Raw genomic sequence first — 23,826 nt, 5'->3', positions numbered from 1 at the left:
CTACCAGGGCAAAGCACAGCACCGAGAGAGAGGGCTGCTATGGCACAATGAACTCCAGATCAGCCAGAAACAATACAGTCATGAATGACATCTAATTATTAACTTTACAGGGAACAGAAAAATTCACAGCAGTGCAGTACGACACTAAAGGTTTCATCAGTTAGTTAGTGCTGATGATAAATTAAGTGAATTGTAACTCAGGTTCTCCTATAGAAAAGACAAATAAAGTACTGTATGCCACCAGAGTTATGTCACATGCTTCACAGACAAACATCAGAATTGCATGAGATAATTTTATCCATGTGAGTCCATTTGAAAGCAGCCTATAGCAGGATATAAAGATTTTCTGAGGTAAAGATTTTATACATTTTCTTTCAAATTTCTGTAGGATCTGACTTTCAGTTCTGATTTATTCTTTCTTTACGCATCATTAAGCATATTTGGACATATATTTATCTATACATACCCATATTCTATGAGTCTGTGATTCTATAATACAAGTTAAATGCTTATAGGGTCAGCTGCAAATATACAGTTTTTTGACTGTAGGCTCTTAAAAAGCAAACATAATAGAGATGTGTACTCAGTTGCAACAGTGTTAAAAACAAAGGTTGAAGAGGTTAAAGAGGACGTCAAATCTAATTGCACCACAAAGAATAAAATTAGACAAATATATTAAGGATTAGATCATGGCTTAATCTCTTTCTTTGCTGAGTTTAAAAATGCATAATTACTTATTTTCTGTATCAATACTATACTAGTGTTTTCCTCTGAGCACATTGTCTACCTTCCTACATTAATTCCAGCTACATATAGATTTACTCTTTAAAGTACAAACAGAAACAAATGAGCCTCAAAATACAAGTTCAGTCCACTCCCTTTTTTTTAAAAGCACAAAAAATAGAGGCATATTTGGTGAAACTGTGTTTTTTTAAAATCACTATTAATATGAAGAACACACTGCAACAGGACTTTATAACTAAAATGAGTAATGACAACATGTGCATTTATATTTGGATAAATAAACATACAGAAAACTTCATATTCAGGACAAAAATCTACTACTAACAAAATGAATTTTGAAAAAAAAGAAATCCACTTTGGGGAAAAATCAATACATGTAATGAAACTCACATAACTGTCCCCTGAAGTCAGCAAAACTGATGTCAAGAAACCCACCAGATCTTACCAAGTGCAACAGCTAGAGAGAGAAGAATCGTACTACCATGAGAAAGTAATTGAAAAAATGAAACCATGCATGGTAAGAGAGTTAATAGATGCCAAGTTCAGAGTTGGGCAAAATAAATTTGGTTCCCTGGGGGAATCTGTGTAGACTAGATATTCACATCAAAGAAATTAATAAAAATACATTTACAGAAGAAGAGGTCCAAGTCACCACCAGTTTCATTGATTTCATCAAGACGTATTTGCTCAGGCATGCTGTGTGGTCCACACATCATCAGCCTGCTAAGTGAATGCCAGGCAGTACCAACCATGTGGACATCATCTATCACAATGCTCAGGAGATGCGTACCAAAATTTAGATGGTGCTGGAATGTAGAATCTCCAGACTACACTCAATGTCTCTATAAATTTGAATTTCTGCATTCTGAATCTTGCCCATGAAATTATTGCAAATACAAAAGTAGAACACATGGTTGGTTTATATGTAGGAATAGCGGAGAAAGGTCTTACAGGCTTTTTGGGGGATGTGGGGTGTTTTTTTGTGAGCTGTTTTTTGTTTCTATTTCTTAAAATCAGATTTTAAAACCCAATAATTTCAGGACAAGTAAACTGGATATAGCCTTATTCCTTACTTATGGGAGAGTATGGGGGGATGGAGCTAAGACTTAACTTTATTTCTTTGCCCCATTCCTCTCATATTGGTTTCTGATTTTACTTTGTGGCAACTGATTGAGTTTTTTTATATAAATCAATATTATAGCATGATTTTTAAATTATCCCACATAAGACAAGCAGTAGTTTTTTAAGCAGTGGTGTTTTCTTAAGTGTTTTGTATCTGATTCCGTAATCCAGGGGTCACTGCAAAAAGAAATGGATTTGAAACAGTTGGGAGGGAGAGTGGAAGAAATAGGAAGCATAGCCTGGAGAATTTAGTATGACCTAGAAAGAGTTTCTCATTTTTCAAGTGATTTTAAACATACACATCTCAAAAACTCATATTGTCTGGTATTCACTTCATTTGTTCTGTTGTTACAGTCCTGACCTAGTGATCCAGTGCATTTTAATTTGACTCTGCTTGGAGTCACATATACTAAAATTATTAGAAACAATAGTTCTTTCTGCAATTAATTCCCAGGTTTATAGTTTAATATTATAAAACAAAAATTGTACATTTCATAAGTATTCTATAGAAAGACATCACAACATTGGTAGCTGGTAACTAAAACATGATGAAGTTTTTCTTGTATTTCAAAAGAGGCAAAACTTGTCAAAGAGCATAAACTTTTAAAATAATGTTTAGCCTTTGTTCTTCTGTTTAAGCTTGAAGTCTAAATACATTGTTTTCACATTCTTATTTTAATCACGTGAGGTGTTTATAACCTATCTGGAAAAAAACTTATTCAAAATATGAAATGTACTATCTCCTTTTACTGAAAAATGAGAAAATTTTCCAGAAACAAGTACAATGCCATGTAAATCTAAAACCAAATGAGCTAAAATTTTTACATTTTTTTGTAAATACAACTTTTATTTTGTAATTTGATTTGCAGTACTTTATATATGAAATGAAATTTTATTTTAAAAAAATAGTAATATTAAAACACTGTAGTGTTTGGACTGATTGCTTTTCATTATGAAAAGGATATGGGTAGTATGATCTACTGAATATTGGGGTTTTGAGCTTCATTTAGGTGTCCCTCAAAACAACAATTGGAATAGTTTGAAAAATTTTGAAAACCACATATTTTGAAAAAAACATTGTGATCATCAACACATTTTTTTTCAAAAGGCACACCAAATTGATATTAAAAATTAAAAATCAAACTTAAGGTATGGATTTCTTATTATTATATCAGTGCCACAAATCTACTTGCTTTGTAATTACATCTGCCAAAATATTCTCAGAGTGAATTAACAACAATCCAAATAATATCTGGGAATTGAGAGAAAGTAGGAATTATATGAAGAGTTCTGAGCAAATATATTTATTATGACTTCACTTATTTTGCAATGTTGCAAAATAAATGTTGCAACCTTAGTAAGAACCTTAAGAAAACAAAAAAAAAATAATATGACAATGAAATTAAGCTGATGTTGATGTACATGTAGTAAAAATAACTGTGATTATTGTGTCATCTCATCTGATCTCTTACATAAAATAGGCTAAAAGATTTCAGTCTTAATAGGCATAATTTCTATCTGAAACTTGTTTTTTCTCCACAGAAATTTATTCAATTTTGATATAAGTACTTCAAGTGATTCCAAGTCCAGTGAGCCTGATTACCCAATAGCTCCAGTCATTATGATTAAAAAACCCCAAGAAACAAACACAAAAAAATTACAATGCCTTACTTTTTTTCTTAGCTAACCTACCTAAAACTTCCTTCAATGTCTTCCTATTTCTTTCTTTCACTTTCTTCCCATTTAAAAAACAGTGTCAGAAATCTCTTCCCAGTGTACATATTAACAATATTACCTGCCCCCTAATCTTTACAGCAAAAGTTACACAAGCTGAGCATAGTATTTTTAATACCCTTTTCTGAATTCATTCCAAATTTTTCAAAAATCTTATAATGCCTCCATTAAACTTACAAATATTGTTAATGCTACCTCTGTGCTTATGAGCAGTGTTCTGTATATATTTACACACAAGGTCAGTGTTTATCCTTCAGTGTTGGAACACCCACAGCATCTGTCAAAAAGCCTTATGGGATCAAAAAGGCTCTCTTTCCCTCCCCTTTCATAGGATTTTTTTATTTTCATGAATATGAAATGACTATTTTTTCTTTCAATAAGATAATAATAACAATATTAATAATTCAATAATTCAATAATATTTTTTTCTTTCATGTTATATATGTCCATTCACAGCACACACAACACCAGTTCTTTGGGTTTTTTTCTTGTTTTTTCAGTACCATATCTTACAGCAGTGACTGCTTTCAGTATTTGGAGAAAGGAATTTAGTCTTGGAAGAAATTCCACATAATATTTTTAAAAGCAAAAAGTTGTATACAGTGTAACAGTTTTCAATCTATTTCACATATTGGTAAGGACACTATACTTTTTTTGTGGCACTGAGTCACAAGTTTTTCTCAACAAGGAAAAGTTGATTCTGGTGTGGGTTGGTTTTTTTTCGTGACAGCAATTTGGAGATTTCAGTTACTAACTTTTCCTAGTTCTCTTTGCTGTATATTGTAAAAAATTTTGGCTTATATTAAGATCACTTAGGGGGAATGATCTCTTCACTCCTCCCATTTCTGTTGTCTGAGGCTTCCTCTCTAATGTTCACCTGTCTGTTTCTTATCTGCATGTAACTCATTCAGATGCCTAAATATTTAAAATTCCACTGTAGATGGCTTTAGACACTGGCTTAATTATTTTTAAGGACATGTTATACAATAGACTAAGTGGACCCAGTGCTCTTTGTCCCTCCATTCTTATGATTTTATGTATTTTATTCTGAAAGTGACTTCTCAATTCTCTTCAAAAATACCAATTCAAAAAATTCCAGTGGAACTACTGCAGAATGTGCAGTATGCTGTTTCATTATGATGGTGTTATGATATCATTCTTCAAGTTGCATGTAGATTCAATATTGAATTTCTATGGCTTGGCTGTAACAAGGATAATGTCTGTATTTCCTCAGCTCACTTCATATGACTGACTTTAGACTTCCAAAGTAGATAAGTACCATTTAAAGTAATATAATGTGCTTCCTATAAGTTTCAACACATTGAACTAATGAGAAAAGTCTATTTGGAAGCGTGAGAGGAGATGTCACTCAGCCTTGGAGAGCGTCATTACCACCCTGTTTGTGAATTTCTCACTCTAATTTGCTGTCTTCAAGTGACAGAATGTTAGATTTCAGGTTCAAGGTAAATTTAATGCTTGTGGCAATGATAAACCAAGGGGTAGGAAGTGCCATCTCTAGCTTCCACTGAATTTCTTGTTATTCTACCTTTTTACTTCTGGCCTCTTTTTAATTATTGTCTTATACTCTCTTTCAAAACTTATATATCCCTCACAAGTGAATCTCTGTATCACAGTCTTTTACTTAGAGACTTAACCTTTCTTCATTGTTCAGGTTGCTTTCATTTTCACTCCTGATTTTGACATTCACAAAATATATAGGAAGGAGAGAAGGATTACCATCAAAGAAATTGTGCAGCTTAATGAAGAAAAGTAAGGACAGAGATAGGCTTCAGGATCCAGGAAGAATATGTCAGAAGGACATGGGACCAGGCTCATCACTACAGATGAGAAGCAACATCTATAGACCTATCAAACACTGTATCAGTGTGGCTATGCTGTTGTGGAATTCCAAACTACCTACATTAACAGAAGCTGTCTTTCCTCTAATAAGGTCCTAAAGATTCCAGATCCCATAGAGAGATTGGCTTCTTGTTCAGCTTTTCCCCTTCTGGTTCCTTCTGTTACATCAAGTATTTTTGCGTTTGGGGTTTTTTTCAAAACTCTGTTACTTCTTACAGATCTTTTTTTTGTAACAGTGGTGCTGCTCTTCTTGCTGTTTCTGCCACATCAGTTCATACAAACAGAATGTAATGATACAGCCCTGAAGCTGTCAATTCTTAAACATTCTAGTAATTATTTGACTAAATTAGATTATTATCTTTTGTTTTTTCTTTTTCACAGGTTAAAAAATACAGGTAAATGATAGATGATACAGGAATAGAAACTAGAGATTTTGGAAACAAGACTGGAGTGATTATATTTCAGAACATTCAGACAGTGGATTATTTGAAGAGCAGTTATATTGGCTTTGCAGAGAGCAAAAACTGTTTCTAGAAGACTCTAGGAGGACTCTACTTTGTTATATCTACAGCTCTGCAAAATGGGCAATTTCATTAGGATTTTTTTTCTATTTCTTTTCTCTTTTAATATTTCTTGTCTTACTTGCGTGTTTCTTTCCATTTCAAAGAAACCTCCAACAGGCTTTGAAGTCCAACTACATTCAAAGGTGGCTGAATCAGTTGAAATGTGGAAAAAGTTATTCCAAAACAATAGAGAACATTACAGCAAGTTCTCTGAAGGACATGCTGACCCTACTGTGCCTGGCCTAATCTGTACTATAGCTCCATGATCAAGTGAACTTTACTTTTTTTCTTTTTTCAAGGTGCCAGCATTGGAACATTGAAACATTTCTAATTAGAGAATTGATCTGTTTCTGTGGTGTCTGTGTAGCAAAAGGCTCACACATAATGTGGTGTATGCATTTGGAGTAGCTTCTTTTTAAAGATGAATAAATTCGCTCCTTGAAGCCTTTCAGTATAGAAGAAGATGAGAAGTTCTCATTTGAAGGCTTATGGCTAGTTGCTTACAGTATCTTAAAGTGGTGCCACAGGAATATGCAAGAATTTAGAATCTGTGAAAAGAAATTTCCTGTTTTGGATTTCAATGCTGTATAATATGGCTTAATCAATTTCAGTAAGCCTTTTAGGAACAAAATGTTACCAGGCTGACCAAGTTGTAAATTGAGTTCCATTCAAGGGGGAATTAAATTCACCGAGTTATAAACTCCTGGAAAACAAGGATTGCAATAGAGCTGTTCTAGTAAGCACAGCTATAATTACTCTTTAAATAATGACAATGGAAAAGTAAAATGACAAGTGTAACACACTTCTCTAGTAAAAAGGGAAATCTCTCTTCTCTGTCTGTAGTGGTAATGAGTAACTTTAACAGGATCAAATGTCATTTTTTACACCTAGATGTGGCAGCATCTAGATGATTATTCAGTACTTCCTTCCTGCTGTTTAGCTCACCATTTGAAAAACTAGCATTATAATCATAGCATTATGCAGTGCATAAAGGCTCTTGTAATTTTAAAGGTTTGTGTTTCACAGTTCCTAATTTCTTTTCTTGCTGTTATATACATTACATTTGTTCTTCATTGAGATGACCTGCATAAGAAAGCTCACTGCAGTGCTAGTTAATATTTGATGCCATCCCGTTGTTTCTTTTAGTTCTTCAATAGATGTAGAAAAGCAATAATATCAATGTCAGAAAAAGTATCAGATAAAGACATGACTGGTTAATGTTTTATGGAAAAGATACATTATTTATTACAGAAAAACAGCAGTCTTCACAGAATCACAGAATGAATGAGCTTGGAAGGGACCTCTGAAGGTCATTGGGTTCAACATCCTTGCTCATGCAGGGCCACTTGCAGCATGCTGCCAATACCATGCCCAGATAACTCTGAATAGCTCTAAAGATGGAGACTCCACAATTTCCTTGGGTAATCTGTCCAGCATTTGGTCATCCTCACAGGAAATTTTTTTTTTTTCCTCAGATTATTCAGAATAATCCTCACATGTTTCAGTGTGTGCTTATTGTTTGTATCTGATCTCTAGGGGCTGGCTTTGTCCCCTTTTCACTCTCCCTTCAGATACTTGTACACATTGATGAGATCACCCCTAAACTTCAGGCCAATCTCCAGGCTGAACAGTCCTAGCTCACTCAGCTTTTCCTCATATGGAATATTCCAATCCCTTAATCATTTTAGTGTCCCATACAGGGAGTTATTTCTGGAAAGGCATGGATTTTCTCCTTCTAAGATACAACCATAGGAAAATAAGGACAGAATCTTATTTAAATTAAGTATTTTAAATTTAACCATTTGGTTAAGTCAAACAGCTAAACATTAAGGTTTATTTAGACCTTTGAACTGTTTAATCCCAGTGTTTCTTAGTTCTGAGAAAGCAAAAAGGAAAAGATACGTATCTCTCTATGTAAGACTTACCCATGTGATGATAACTGATGGAGTTTGTGCTGAAAAGTGTCCATATAATGTTTAACAAATAAAGCAAATTAACTCAGCTAAGTAACACTTGCTAAACCTGTATATAAACTCCCCAATGCTTTTATCTTTTTTATCTCTACAAATGTCCACCAACTTCTTCATGTGGATTCATGAAGAAAGAAAAGATTTTTTTTATTGCTCTGGCTATTTTACCTACCTTTATTTGGTGTAAGAAAAAGAATCTGTTTTAAAGGCCAGGTTCATCTTTCTATCAAAACTGAAGGAAAGCGCTTTATTTTCGTTTTACCCTTTCTAAGGTCCTGAAAATGTAATGTTATTACCAAAGCATGAGTTATTAATTTGGAAGAATTTGTAAGGCATTTGATTGGGCTGCCAAGACTGAAAATTCATTAAATATTTCTATCAGTGCAGCATGCATATAACCTATATATGATCCAACTTTGATTCAGGACAGATCTTTTGGGGAATTATTAACTAAAAGAAATTAGTATTTTATGATCTGCTTATTCAATGCAGAAGTTCAGCAATGACAATTCTGTTTTCCGCAATATAATGAAAGTAGGCAGCAAGAGAAAGAACCTTTATACCAGAGCTAATTGTCAAGTACTTTCAAAGGCCTCTGTCTTGTACTAATAAAACACCTGTTTCAGAAGGAAAACAACATTCCTGATCGTTCTTAGGTATGTCTATAAAGAAAATCCTGAATTTGAAAGAGAACAATGCTCTTTTTTATATTGAATAGATTATTGGGAGATGGAAAAATCTAGCACAGAATATTTTTAAACTTTAAATTATATCTAATTATTTTATATTAAATGATAATTCCTATTTGGCAATTGAAGGAATATTAAACTCTTTTAGCTACATACTAGAAGGAACAAATACAGTAAAAGAACCCATTTTAACAGAGGAAGTGAGTAGTCATGGAAGGTTGATTAATGCAAAATGCAAAGATACAGATTTCAGTTCCCTACAAGTATCATTGCTGAGAAACTGTCTTGGTCATAGTAAAATAGATCCTAAAATAAAGTGATAGTTTTAATGGCATTATCCCACAATGTTCCAAAAATATTATCTTTACATTAAATAGCCTCTCATTAAACCCTGGTGCATTTCTAACACAGACTATTCTTAGAATGTAGAATTTTACCACTGACAAAAGCATTTCATACAGCAGGAAATATACCCTACTAGAAATGGCCATAGCATGAGGAAAACAAAGCTGGCATTTATTTTCATACTGTAGTTAAATCAGTTTAATCAAGATCAGACAAGTTATTTCCTAAACGAACACTTATAGATGTTGCACTGTTAAATCCTATTAATTATTTTATGGGAAAAATTCCCTTGGTTCCCAGTGATCGTAATAGTCTCTAGCAGCTGGTGACAGCTGATCTGTGCATGAGTCATATTGGATATAAACCACTACTCATGTTAAAAATAAATTATGGAATTAGGCACGCCATGCTCCTTTTAAGAGTGAGCTGAATGAGTTTCAAGGTGACTTTTTTGGTCAAAGTTAACTCTAAGCACAGACAGCACAAATGATAGACATTCTTGAAAAGGAGGGTGAAACATGATAAATAGTGAAACATGATCCGAAGTTCAATTTTCATTGAAGTAAGTAGCCAGTTCCTGGAAGTAATGCTGGTACAGAAAGTCATAGGATTTGAGAAGTCATGAAAGAAATTACAGTTCTGTATATAAGATATAAGGTTCATAGCTGTGGAGACGGAAACTGAATTTATAAATAAATTTCTATTTTATTTTCATTCTACTTGGCTTCAGAATATTGTTGTGTTACTGCAGTGGGTATCTTAATGAATAGTATTTGTGTATAATATATTGCAATTATATACAATTTACATATAATGTAGATACAATGCATAAAATAATATAGATATCTACTATTTTGACACAAAAAAAATCCAAACCAAGAGAAGAAAGGGGAAGCACAATACTCCTTTTGACATCACAGTTGTAGAACAGGTTTTTCTTCAAGTTGCGTAGGAAAGTCTGCAGCATATAAGAAGATATGAATTGTTAAGGCAATCACAATCACTTTAAAAAAGTGATCCTGAGTTGGAGGAGACCCACAATAATCATCAAATCCAAGTCGTGGCTCTGCACAAGGCAAGTCCAAAAATCACTCTTCCTGGTAGTGTTGTCCAAATGCTTCTTAAACTCTGGCAGCCTTGGTATCATGACCACTTCCCTGGGAAGTCTGTTACCTCTTTAGGTGAAGAGCCTTTTTCCTTCTTTTCCTTCTCCCTTAAATCTCCCCTGACATCTTCATGCTGTTCCCTTGGGTCCTGTCACTGGTAACCTGCCCTTCCTTGTCCCTTTGTGATGAAGCTGTGCACCGCGATGTGTTCTGTCCTCAGTCTCCTCTTTTCCAGGCTGAACAAGTGACCTCGGGCTCTCACACGGTTTCTCTTTTAAAGCTTTCACCATCTTCATAGCCATGTGGATGGTCTCTTAATAGCTTTATATCTTTCTTGTGGCACCAAAACTGCACACCATATTTAAGGTGAGGCTGCCCCAGCTCAGAGCAGAGTGGGACAATTCCCTCCCTTGCCTGGCTGGCCATGCTGTGCCTGATGCCCCCCAGGACAGAGTTCACCCTCCTGGCTGCCAGGGCACACTGCAAGGAGCTGCATTGAGCTCCGGGGTCCTCAGTGTCAGAGGGACAGTGAGCCCGGAGAAGTCTTCAGGGTCCAGCCCAGATCAGAGGAAGATGGTGTGGCCAAGACATTTTGTTATTTGGTACCATCTCACACCATGACCATGGCTGAGAGAAAGGGGCTCTCCCTCTCACTTCTGAGAAGAAGGGGCATGGTTTCTGGCTGGGGACACGTGTGGTTGGGGTGGGGTGGTGCCAGATCCTGTCACATCAGGCCATGTTGGGCCTTGGTGAGCATTTTGCATGCAAATCACCTGCTTTTCACAAAATCTGAAATTTGTAGAAAAGGATAATTTCTCCCACATTCCTTGTGAGGAATGAACAAGTGAACCAGGACTCTTTGGGCTGAGAAAAAGACAACTGAACAACAGTATGATAAAAAGCAAGAATGACTGAAAGAATGTGAATAGAAAGCTATTGTTTGTGCTCTTTATCTAACAAAATATCTAGAGGTGATCATATAAGTGGCAGCTGGCATTTAAAACAAGACAAAAAAGATGGTTCTTCACTCATTTACATTTGAGGACTGATAAAGGGACCAAATCATGGTCCTTTTATCATCCCTTTATAACATGGAAACACAGAAAGCCAACTGGACAAACAGGGATAGTGAAAATCACTGAGATTAATAAATTTCAGCTCTGAAGCAGAAAGTTCTTGATATAGGAGTGTCAGGGATCTGGGAGAGGAAGTTGCAGAGTACCAAGAATTCCTGCTCACTCTGACCCAGCCTTCTTCCACAGGCCTTCTCTACTGCCTCCTTTTGGATGTGGCATACTGGAGATTGTGATCTCTTGGTATGACATGAAATAACTGTTCTTTTTGAGCTCCAGCAGAATCCTGTCTTTCTCCAGCAAGATTCAACATTTCCCCTTTCATCTACTTTCTAAATGCTTGTATAATTCCATTTCTTCATTCATTTCAAATTGAGGAACTGATTTCAAAATTATAAATCCAAAAAGCCTATTTCTGTCCTGGTCTTCCTTTATGTATTACCTTGTCTCTTTAATTACATTGCATGATCTATTGCAATTGAAGTTACATTAGGAACACCAAAAATTTCAAACTATTAAAATGATGTAATACTGTGTGGTTTATGTCAATATTTCTCACAGTACTTTTATGTTCCAATATTTTTATTTTTAACATCTTACAACTGTAATCAACATAAATTGAACTATGTGGAGATTTTGTTAAGTGAACAACATGTTCACTATGACAATTCAAACAACATTTAATGTAATTTTTTTCCCTCAAATTGAGAATGACATGCTTTGTAACCCCATTATTTCATTATGTACAGTATCCACAAATAAAATCTTGAATTGCTCTAAGTTATTTTAGCAAACTTCCTTCCCACTTCTGCAGGTATTGCACTGAGATGTACAAGCCATCCAGCAATTCTTTCAAAGTTTTTGATATTACAGAGCAGTTTGTTTCTTGAAGAAAATAGATTTCTTGTATTCCTAGTGCCCAGAGAACAACACAAATTATTAAAAATTTCAGTGATAATAAAGAGAAAAAAAATAAAAGTTCCATACTTGCAGTTCTGAACAAATACAACAGGAATATCAGAATGATATTTTTACCTTCTACCTGATTCACTGTGCTTATAGTCAGCATCATTCAAAGCCACCTCATTTTGGTTTCTGCATTTATTTTTAAAGAAAAAACTAAATGTGCTAGTGGATATCCTTGTATTAAAAGAAATGTAAAAACCTAAAGACATATGCAGTTGGAAAAAATGATCATAGTAATCTGACAGTTTGGAATAAATAATTCCTTTGATGGATTTAATCTTTTACTATGCTTGGGCATGGTTCTGGAAGATTTCACATTTTTCTGATTTTTTTTTTTTATCATTTGAAATTACAGAGCCAACATAATTGACGTGTACTTGGGCTTCTGTTAAGTCAGGAACAATTTATTTTAAATATCTGACACTGCATGTAGGCACATTTACTAAACTCTAACACCTCAACATTTCTGAGACTAATGTAGGTCTTCCTGTGCTCGTCAATCATGTCATGGTTTTTTCTCGGGCTGCTGTCCCTGAAATATGTGCACTCGAGATGGCTGCACAGCACACTAGAAACTTTGCATTTGTTATTATTATTATTATTATTGATTTATTTATGCAGACACCATGCTGATTCTCCGGGATGACAGGCATTTATAGCATCTCTGTCTTTGATGAATCTTCCAAAGTGTGAATGTCTGATCTATAAAGCTCCTTGTGATCAGATATCCTACAGACAACTGAACCTCAGAGCTGAGTCACACATGTAAGCCCAGCCACTCTTGGACAGTAGCTGGGTAAGTGCAATCCATATGCATGAGTGTTTCTGAGGGACACATAGTGTGATGCTGTAAGTAGATCATTTGCAGCAGCAAGCACTTCATTGACCCAAGCTAATCCTCTGCTTATTCCATTCTTAGTGCAGATAGACTTCCTCATATGCAGGTGGAATTTGAGTGGTAAATGAAGGGCATTTATTTTGTATTCCTGGAACTCTTACTGAAGTATTGAGATTAAACCTGGGGTTGTAAGAGGAGGGATTCAGAACAAGCTGCCTTTTCCAGAGGTGTCAGCCAGTCAGTTCCTAGCAAAGGCTGGAATAAATTGCTGCTTCTACTGGCAGCCACAGAAAATGAGTTTCTGTTCAGGGGCAAAGAAGACATGAACCTCTTTATATGCAACTTGGATTCAAACCTGGATTTTGCCTTTTTTGCTTCATCCCTTCATTTCCTCTCTTCAGTTAGACTGAAAGTGCTCTGCTTTCTTAGAATAATTGTTTTGATGCCTATAAATCCTCACATCAAATGAATTGTTAACAGAGAGATTAATATGGCGGAATGGTTGTTTTTTTCATCCTAACTCATCTACTCACACAGAGGTAAGAGTCCAGTATAATTGTGTTGTTTTTCAGTTTAACTCACCACTACTACACGATGATTTTATATATTGAATTAACATTGGCTCAAATTCTGCTTCAGATTTGTAGACATGATCCTTACTGGGTTTAATAGGCAGTTTAGTTACATGTTTTTGCACAGAATTTTGCACTCAGTAATGAATGAGCCATTAAATATAAACACTGGAATAAAATAATGCTTAAATTTCATGCTTCTGTGTTGTAGGTATTTCTACATTCTAATAAATTGCAATTCTGAATAGACAAATCTTCTTAGTGTCAATCATGTAAATAGGTAATGGACCTCAAGCCTTTTTAAATATTTGAAGAAAGTTTATGAATTTTAAGTAGGCCTGTACATGTCTAGACACCTTTGCAATACAGAAACTCTTAAGATTTTAAGGAATATTATTTGTAATGTTCAGTAAACCTCATACCACTGTTGCTCCTCTTAACTTTCTTTCTTTCAGATTTTTTTTTTATCAAAGTTTTTGTCAAATTTTTTGACAAAGATGGATTAGCAAAAGATTTCATCCATATCAAAAAGGTAATTATTGGAGGTTGTTACTGCATTGCATTGCTTATGGAAACTTATATGAATTGAAAACAGATGACAATTCCCTTCCAACCTCACATATTATATGATTCCATGATTCTCAGAAAGTACTGAAGTTCTAAATGGGGTTCCAAATGCTGAGAAGCAAATCAAATTATAAAATATTGGCTTTATGTCTACAACAATTTTGTGACTGCTGGTTATCCATTATAAGAAAATAAGCAGAATTACTATTTTCTTGTAAAATTAGCTATGTGGAAGAATTTCTTCTAATAAAAATATCAATTATTTTATCATTAGTTTATATATTTACAAACACTGAAATGTACTGTTTATAACTGTTCAGACAATTTCAGAAATTACGAAGTAAAGAATACTTTATGATAAATACTCTGTACTAATACGAATCAACTGCAGGGCAAAATCAACAACATGCCTTTTTCAGACCTTTGGTCTAATACCCAGTCTTGTGAATCTAAACAGTCAAACAACTAGTTATACATGAACTTATAAATCATGTAGCTTGAATCTCAGAGTTCTAGAGCTCTTGTGAAAGCTCTGACAGCTTTTTCAGCTTTCATTCTTACTGTTGTACAAGAAGAGTGGCGGCTGTGCAGAAACAGTGAGATTCACCTTCTTTAAAGAACACAAAAAATATATTTGTATTTCTTCAGGTTTTTAAAATTATTTTCTAACTTCGTTTTTTTTGTCTTTCATTACTATCTCCCTACTCTACTTTTGTTTTGGATGGTGTAATGGGTCGATGCTGTCTGAATTCCAGGCACCCACCAAAGCATTTCTATCACTGCCCTCTGCAACTGGACAGGGGAGAGAAAATATAATTAAAGGTTCATGAGTTGAGATAAAGACTGGAAGAAGCCACTCACAAAATAACATCATGTAATTGTGAGAATTTAATTATTTCTCAGAAAATTGAAATTGAAATTTTTTTCTCCCTTCAGGCTGTTTCAAATATTAGATAACATCACTGCCTAATAAAAATAGGGGTGGATTTCTCCATGCTTCCTATTTAGAAAGTGGTTTGGCACAAAGGACAATTAATGGGTATCTTTATCAAGTGCTAAGTTTAGCTGTTGTTTTAGAATCACAAAAGGAGAAATATTTGCTTTGTTCACATATTTTAATTTATTTCATTTTATGCATTTTGTGGAGGTGTTTGTTTAGTCACTCTTGCCTAGGTAGTAACAAAACCTCAGGATTAGATAGTATTGTGATGGCAGTAGGTTTATTTTGCAGCTCAGCTGTTGACCAGTCGCTATAGAAGCCAAAGTAATTCCTTTCCATTTCAACTACATTAGTCCAAGAAATCCATTCCTAAATCTGTTACTAGAAAGGCAAAATAATCATAGGCTCCATACATCTCCACAGTCATCTTCATAAGTACTTTGAGATCCATGGATGTACTTTAGCACTGAAATCAGCTCTAAATCAACCAGCTACTTAAAAATCTACAACTGGCAAGTAAAGGAATATGAATCTTCAAATATGCGTGGAATAGCTCATGGCAAAAAAAGCACTTTAGTAAATAAAGTTCCATTATCTTTCAATATCATATTACACCTATGTAATTAAAATACCAGTTGTGTTTGGCTTAATATCTTCATCCTTGATACATTGTCATCCCAGGAAATGAGCAATGAGGCTACAAAATCCTTCAGTTCAATCAGTTTTGAATAGGTTTAAATCATGTGTTAGGCATTCAGAGAATTATCTGGTCTCATTCTCTACTTTCAATCATGAACAGAACTGAAATTGGTGAATATAGTCAATGTTTTCATGCTGCTATGAAATTAATTTCTATCAGTTTTTTCCTTCATAATGAATTTTACATTATATTTAGATATCCTTAAATCATCTGTATTCATGGAAGTAAACCTGTTGGAGTAGAAACAATATATTTTGGAAGTTAGATATGGACTTAAGTTATCCTCTTGTTTTATTCTTCTCTGCTTCTAAATTGGTAACACACAGTTGAAAAAAAAACCACAACAGATTGTTTTAAACTGTTGGAGTCACTTCAGATTGCATTGCTTAGATTCTATGATGTTGCTCATCACTATCGCATGATGTAACATAATTTGTCAAAATGACATATCAGTAACATGGCAGAAACACCAGATGTCATAGGAATGTAAGCACTGCCAGCCTAATTTAGTTAATTTGTCCTTTCCAGCCAATGTATCATTAATAGTGGCCAGAACCAGATGCCCCAGAAGAAGAAAAAAACCCTTGACAGTGAAAAATGTCTGAAAACTCAGTGTAGGATAATATGTTCTTTCTTTCATTCTAAAGCCTGCTTAGCAAACAATAGTGGCTTATTTCCTGCAATATTAAGATACAAATTTGTGTGCTAAATCCTACATTCCTCAAGTCTGCCAGAAACCCTTTGTTTCCCCTAATTTTGATTATGTTCTTCATTCTCACTTTGATATCATTCTCAGATTCTTTATTCCATGTCTCAACTGGCTTACTACATGTCATTTAGGATGTGATTCAGCAAACCAAACAGAAGAAATATTTGTGCTGGTAACCACACACACACACACACACATTAAATGCATATATAAAGGGAAAAAAAACCAATATTATAATGATTTTCTGTCAAAAAAAAGTATGTTTTAAAAAAGAATCTGAGAGAATCAAAATTATATTTTCCTTCTGATGCAGATTGCATTCATCTGGGGTGTCTCTTACCTCATACCCTATATATGACAAGCAGTGAAGTGATATCCCAGCTTTTATTTTGTTGGAAGTTCAGATGACCTTTGCATGTACAAGATTTTGACTACTTGAGACAGACAGAGGAAAGTAGTCAGTTTGTCTTTTCTGACAGTTAGAGAAACTTCAGGTATTTGTGTTAGTAAGAACATAGACTTCCTATCCTTTCTTATCTGAACCACTTTGCTAATTCATAGTCTAATAAGTAGACAGTCTGTATAGAAAACTGTAGTTCTTCTGTGAGAAGTAATGATTTACTGACATTCTATTAAGTTAGACAGCAAAATTCAATTTTCTGACTTCTGGTAAGGAGTGAGCTTCATTTCACACCATGAATTCTTGAGACAGTATCCATATAATTCAAGAAGCTTATCCCCCAGTTTGTGTAGCTCTCACAAAAACAGAACTCATGACTTTTTAAAAGCAGTTTTTCCCGTTTTCAAAGCTTTTGAGCACTTTTAAGACTATAAGGGACTTGCTAGCACTGCTGCTTCAAATTCTGATGAACTGCAGAAAAAATTGTTTATTTCTTGTGGATGAATGCCACCTTGCAGTGACATGCCTAGATAAATGAGAAACAGTATATAGGGAAAGCACCATGGAGGAGTTGCATGGATGAAATATGTAAAAGGAAGGAGAATTTCACAGAGAATGTAGCTGGTTTATATCCTCTTTCATCAAAAATTTAATTTGAAAGAACATATAAGATTGAAAAAACAGATTTTTGTCCCCAAAAATTTTCTTGCAGGATGATGCTCAGAAAAAAACAACTTAGTGAGGCAGTTCTGCTAGACAGGGAATGACAGTCTGAGCAGCCAGCCTCCTCAGGGGCATCTGGACACTGCTTCCTAGCAATCCAAAACCCATAATGCATTTATAAGATATAAACTATTTCCTTTGATACATTTTGTTAGGCTTCAGTCCTGGAACCTGAGACTATTTAGGGGGAAAAGAAGGTCAATATCATATGCTGCAGTTCAGTTCCACTTGATCACATCTTTCTGATAACTAGATGAAGCCTGACTTTGACTTGGATGCTTGTAAGATAAAGAAAAGGTTCAGCACAAAGATGAGTAGAAGCAAGCAGGTAGGAAAAAGCAGCAACTTTTTTTTTTTTTCCTTTATTAATCCAAATTATGTTATTTCAGGTTTTCACATTTCTCTTTCTCTTATTTCCTGTTCTGATATGTATATAGGGGGGCCCAGATGTCTATTACTCCATAATGTCAAATCAAACAAACTGGCCTGAGAGCTAACACTGGCCTGCAGCACTTCTACTGCTAAATTTATAGAAAAAGGAATAATTTATTTGTAGCACTAACAATTTTTCCTTATTAATGAATTTTTGATGCACTACTGGACTATTAGCAGAGACACTGGATTTATGCAATCATGTATCCATCCCTTTCTGCTCCTCCTGAATTTATTTTAATTCATTTTTTAATCAGCCTTTAGCTTCAGACTAAGCTGACATGTAAACTCCCATTTTTTCCTGCACAGGTAAGTTTAAAGTCAGGTCCATTCATTCTGGTACAGACTTCTGGCTGAAGAACAGAGCTCAGCTGTTAAAATGAGATTGTCTGCCCACACATGGACTTGCAGATGCATTAGTGGGAAGCTGGAGGTACATAGCCTATTTTGGTTTTGGTGTGGTGGGTTGACCTAAGGCAGTAGTTTAAGTCCCTACACAGCTACTCTGTTACCCTGCCCTGCCCCAGAGAACTAGCAGGAGAAGAGGAAAAACAAGAAAACTCATGGGTTCAGAGAAAGACAGTTTAATAAGTAAAGGAGAGAAAAAAACAACAAGCAGCTTAAAGTTCCTGAAGGCTTTCTGAATAAACTCTAAAGCTGAATACCATTGAGATAATGTGATGAACAAAAATAATTCTTAGCAAACTGGCAGCCCCTCCTTCCACTGTGTCATCACCCCTCAGACCCTACTGGTTGTGTCAGTCTAAGGTCTTTTATGTTCTCACAAGGCTTTTTTACTGGCTTCATCCACAAAGCTTCAGTTCCAGAAATACTGAATGTCAAGGGAAAGTGTTCTTAGAAGACATCATAAACCCCCCTGAACTGGAGCCTATTTTTCTGAGTATCAGCACAGAGAATATGAAACCTTTTGACACTCGGTTTGCCCCACTACAGAACCCCTGTTCTCTCAGAGGAAAAGCCTAAATTAAGTGCTGTAGTTTTATTGCTCATAGATAATATCATTAGTAAGAGTCTCCAGGTTTCTTATTTCAAGATTTTTTGTAAAAGACTATGTAGAATGCCTCAAACTTTCTTATATAACTATTAAATTTGTTTTCCATTACAAAGATACTGTAAATTAAAAAACATGTCTCTGCATGATTTAAATTTTTGTGAATACAGGCATGGACAGGATTTTTGAGAATTTAGTACACCTTGACTTTTTTGGAAGAGGCATATCATGGCATATCATAATTACCTGTAAATAGAAAAGTTAGAAAAAATAATTCAGGTTTGTTTACTTTGTGGCTGTTCTTTGACTATTAATCTACAAAAATGACCACTGAATAAGACATTTGGATAAACCTTAGGGAAAGCAAAAGATATAAAGAAAAAGGATTCTAGAAGAAACAGGGTTTAGTACTAGGCATGTAGCTTTTTTTCTTGAAGTTTTTAAGTGCTTGTTTGAGTTCTGAGGTTACGAAGCCAAGATATGAATTACTGTATAGACAATTAAATAATCCTCCTGGGACTAAAAGAGGAACAATAGAAAGAAAGCCACTGTAAGACATTTTTCTAAGGAAATAAAAATGAATTAATGGATCTTCAACAGTTTGAAATTAAGCCCATGTGAATTGCTATTGTTGGAGGGGGTATGGTGAGTTATGTACTATTTTTTCATTTTATTATGATTAAATAAAAGATGCCGAGTCTTAATGAATTTAAATACTGATGTAATGAGGTTTCTGTGAGAAGAAAGGCACTCATTTAATAATCCTGTTATTTATCTTAGTTTAAATGTTCCCACACCAAATTAGATGAAGAAGATGTCCATATGTCATTTACAAGGCTGTAATGATGAAGATGGCACTGTGAAGTAACAAAATTTTGCTCTCCATAAGAAAATGTATTAAAAAGCATAACAGTGGGTAAAATAAGGCAACACTAAATTTATAATAGATACAGTAGCATATTGACTTCTAAGCAATAATTGACTATTAATGCTGATTCATCAAAATGAAAATGGGCAATTATATTTTTTATATTAATGAATAAGTGTCATGTACTTACACATTTATCCACTCCTGATTTTTATGGTATTGTTCTAGAAATAATAATCTCAGTCATTATTATCCTACCAAGTGAGTGATTATTACACCTATAAAGAGAGTCAGCTGTTTCTGTGAACTGAAAAAACAAGAGATATACTAGTTCCCTAGATCCTCTCATCCCTGATACCTCTACATGCCTTGTCCTTTCTTTCATCCACACATTAATTTCATGAGGTCAGAATGACAGCTGGTGATTGCCCTGCTGTGTGGAACCTCACCTGGAGGAGTCCAACTGACTGTCTAAGTAATACACCACTGCTGATGGTAATTTACAAAGGAAAAAGAAAAGGGAAAAGCTGGGTTCAACTCAGTGTTCTCCATAAAATAATTTATCTTTTTTACCATGTTAAATGTCATATTAGAATTTCCACTAGGCAATCTGAAGATGAGAATTTGTCAAGTTTGGTGCTTACTTTACCTAGATTTTTGTCTTCTTTGCCAGCCCCTTCTTTATTCACACTACAGAAGAGAATGTGTTTAGTTTAATCTCAGAAAGATAAATTCTTCTTGAGGTGCATAGCTCTGATTCCCTTGTCTAATTTTTATTTGGGTGATTTTCTTAAGATAGTAGGATTTTTTTTCTTCTTAAGACAATAGGAGGTTTTATAACTAAAACCAGAAAGAAGATCTTAAAATACACATTCACATCTCCAGAGAAGAACAAATGCTGTAATGAGTTTACAATTTTCAGTGGGTGTTTTCTGTGGAGCTACAATATATTACATGGAAACATATTTGTATTGTAGTCTTGTCAATAACCCATCAAGTATTCATCATCCCTTTCTCATGTTCCAACTTAGACTAAGGAGAATTTCTAATTTTTGTTAAGAGAATCTGTGGAAAATTGTACTGTAAATCAGTTACATCCACCTTCTTTTTCTTGTTTTAATGTTTTGATTTTAGTTTGAGTTACAAGTTACCATGAAGTTACAAACATGTTTTAATTCTTCCCATGTTGCTGTCTCATCTTATATTCTTTCAAGATGTATGAGAGCACTCTTTTATGCTTATCATTATTGATGAAAATCGTGGATAGAATTTATTACATTCATGACCAACAACGAGGACAATATCAGACACTGAATATTAGAAAATCATTAAAGTATTAATTGGTGTCTTCATCTCCTCAGAAATTTAGAAATGGTATATGGCGATATATACTCAGTGGCCAAGCTTCCTGTTGAAAAATTAAAGCTTACTCAGGTCTAACAAAAGAAGATATAGCACCAGTCTCATGTAGCTATATCTTGTAGCATATATTAATATGTTGTGAATCACAGAGTAACTTAGAGTATGCACTGGAGAATGTAATGAAGAATGCAGAGTATTAAACCTCTATTTAAAGGCATGTTCACAAATGCTTAAAGAGCTTGCTCAATTATTTTAGGTTTACTAATTTAATTACTAATTGCTATTTTAGATTTACTAATGATGGGAAAACATTTTGTATTTATTGCAATTTAGTCAGGATGAACTCCTTTGTAGTTAAAAATTGCATGGCTGCTGTCTGTTAGCACTGACAATTTAAAGTATTTTTCACCTCAAACATATCCATACATGCATGCCTTTCTTGTCCTTGCATGCATTTCTTCATTCTGTGCACATCTACCCCTCCATTAAATTAAATTCATTTTTATGGAAAAGTTGGTTTGCTCAGTGGTTAGCTGAAGCCCATACCACCCTCAATGGATATAGGTGCAAGAATGTACTGTGTGAATACTATTTTCCTTTTCCTGTGGCACTTAATGATAGTAGCAGCTGCATCAATGTTATTAAGCAATGTCATTCAGGAAGAGCAGAACCCTAAAGTGAAATGGTTGGTGCTGAGTGTTAAGATATGCAGCCCTGGCATGAAGTTTAACTATCCAAACAGACTCTGAGAAGCTACAGAACGTGATGTGAGAAATTGCTGAACACCATAAATAACACAGTGAGAAGCTGGCAGAAATTACAGATAGTGCTGTGAGAAATGGCTGGATTGCACAGATGGCTAAGGAGGAGGCATGTGAGAAACAGCCAAGATTCACAGATAATCGTGAGTAGTACTGGAACCCTTAGGGGGAGGAACACCTAAGTAACCATATTGGTCACATGAGGTAAGGCTTCGATGACCAAGCATAAGTACTACCAAATTTGGATGAGGATGCAGCAGAGCTGAGACCATCAGACAAAACCCCTAATTACATATACACTCTTTATTTAGGAGCAGACAATGAAGGAGAAGGAAGGATCAAAGTGGATGGGAGAGAAATATAACCATGAAAAACAAAGAGCAGAGGAGGCTTTTATGCATGTGAGCAAATGGGTGGTCAGTACACTTGTAAGACTGAGCCTCACTACTTTTGTTTTGTAATTCCACTCTTTTGTATGTGTGCATGAGCTGGGAAGTCTAAGTGACAGCATGTACAGACTGGGTTGTCTCTATATTTAGCTAGTGAACTTGAGTCCTCTGTGTGTGTGTGTGTGTGTGTGTGTGCGCACATGCATGTGTGAAATTCACACTCACTCCTGCTACTGGCTGGACCTGCAAATAGAATCTGCAGCTTTCCTAAATTTCAAATACACAAAATGCTGATAATCAGGAGCTTCACTTCAAAAGCACTTTCTAAATAGGAGCAAAGACAATAGTATAATCACATGCAATGCCATTACATATGTTCTCTTTTCCATTTTCATTTTTCTGAGGCTGATGGTCATGAAATTTTCCCTTCTTTCTCTACACTTTTGGTCATCTATTTTAATCCTCTGTAAATTTTCTAGTTATCTTTGGGATGTTTTGAGGGGAGTGACAAAGGAAGAGTTTTTGCTCAGCATATATCTGTGATGGAGAACTGATAGGTACCACTGTAATGCTCATGATTTCCATTTTGTGCTCAATTACTTATCCTTAAGATTACTTTTTTTTTTTTTTATGCCAGTTTATGACTTTCAAAATAATCTTATAACGTAAATAACTAAAGGCAGATATTGCCTGTTCCTGGTTAGATACCAAACTGGAAGGTAGCAGAAAGCACCCTTGTTTTCTGAAGGGCAAACACAGAGTTGAGATCTGATCTGAGGTCAGCTTTTAGGTGTTGCTTTATGGCTGAAAGTTTCAGAAGCAGAAAACCTAGGCATAGAGAGATTTATGCAGACCTTGTTAAAGCTGAGATGTATCTTCAAACAGAAGACCCTGTATAATGTTTCTGTGATGGAAAAAACCCATCTGGAACAAAGGCTTCTGCTGCATTTATTCAGATATCTGCTTTATTGTTCCAGGTGAATAATTTCAGAAAATCACATGCCCATGTTGATAGCAACCATTGTGGCAGTACTAAGAAGGAAAGAACAAAAGGGCTGATACAGAATATTGAAGGACTGCAAATACTATCCTAGTAATGAAAGTATGTTAGGAATACTCTAACTTCCACTAAGAGGAAGCTCTGCATCTTCCTGAGATTAATGAAGCTTTCTCATTCAATTGAAATGTGAAAAAAACAAAAAAACTATCAAAGCAAGCAAACAAATAAATAATGACTTCTGAAATTCAAGAAAGTGAATTTCTTTAGAGAAGAGTAAAACTAATATTAGAATACCAGCTGTGATCTCTTTCAGGTAAACTCAATCCTTTCATTTAACTGAGTTTTAATAATATGGGATATATTCTGTTTAAATCCTTGCAT

The sequence above is a fragment of the Cyanistes caeruleus genome, chromosome 4 (assembly GCF_971803275.1).
Source record: "Cyanistes caeruleus chromosome 4, bCyaCae1.hap1.1, whole genome shotgun sequence".
NCBI lineage: Eukaryota > Metazoa > Chordata > Aves > Passeriformes > Paridae > Cyanistes > Cyanistes caeruleus.
This window is presented reverse-complemented; position numbering follows the sequence as displayed.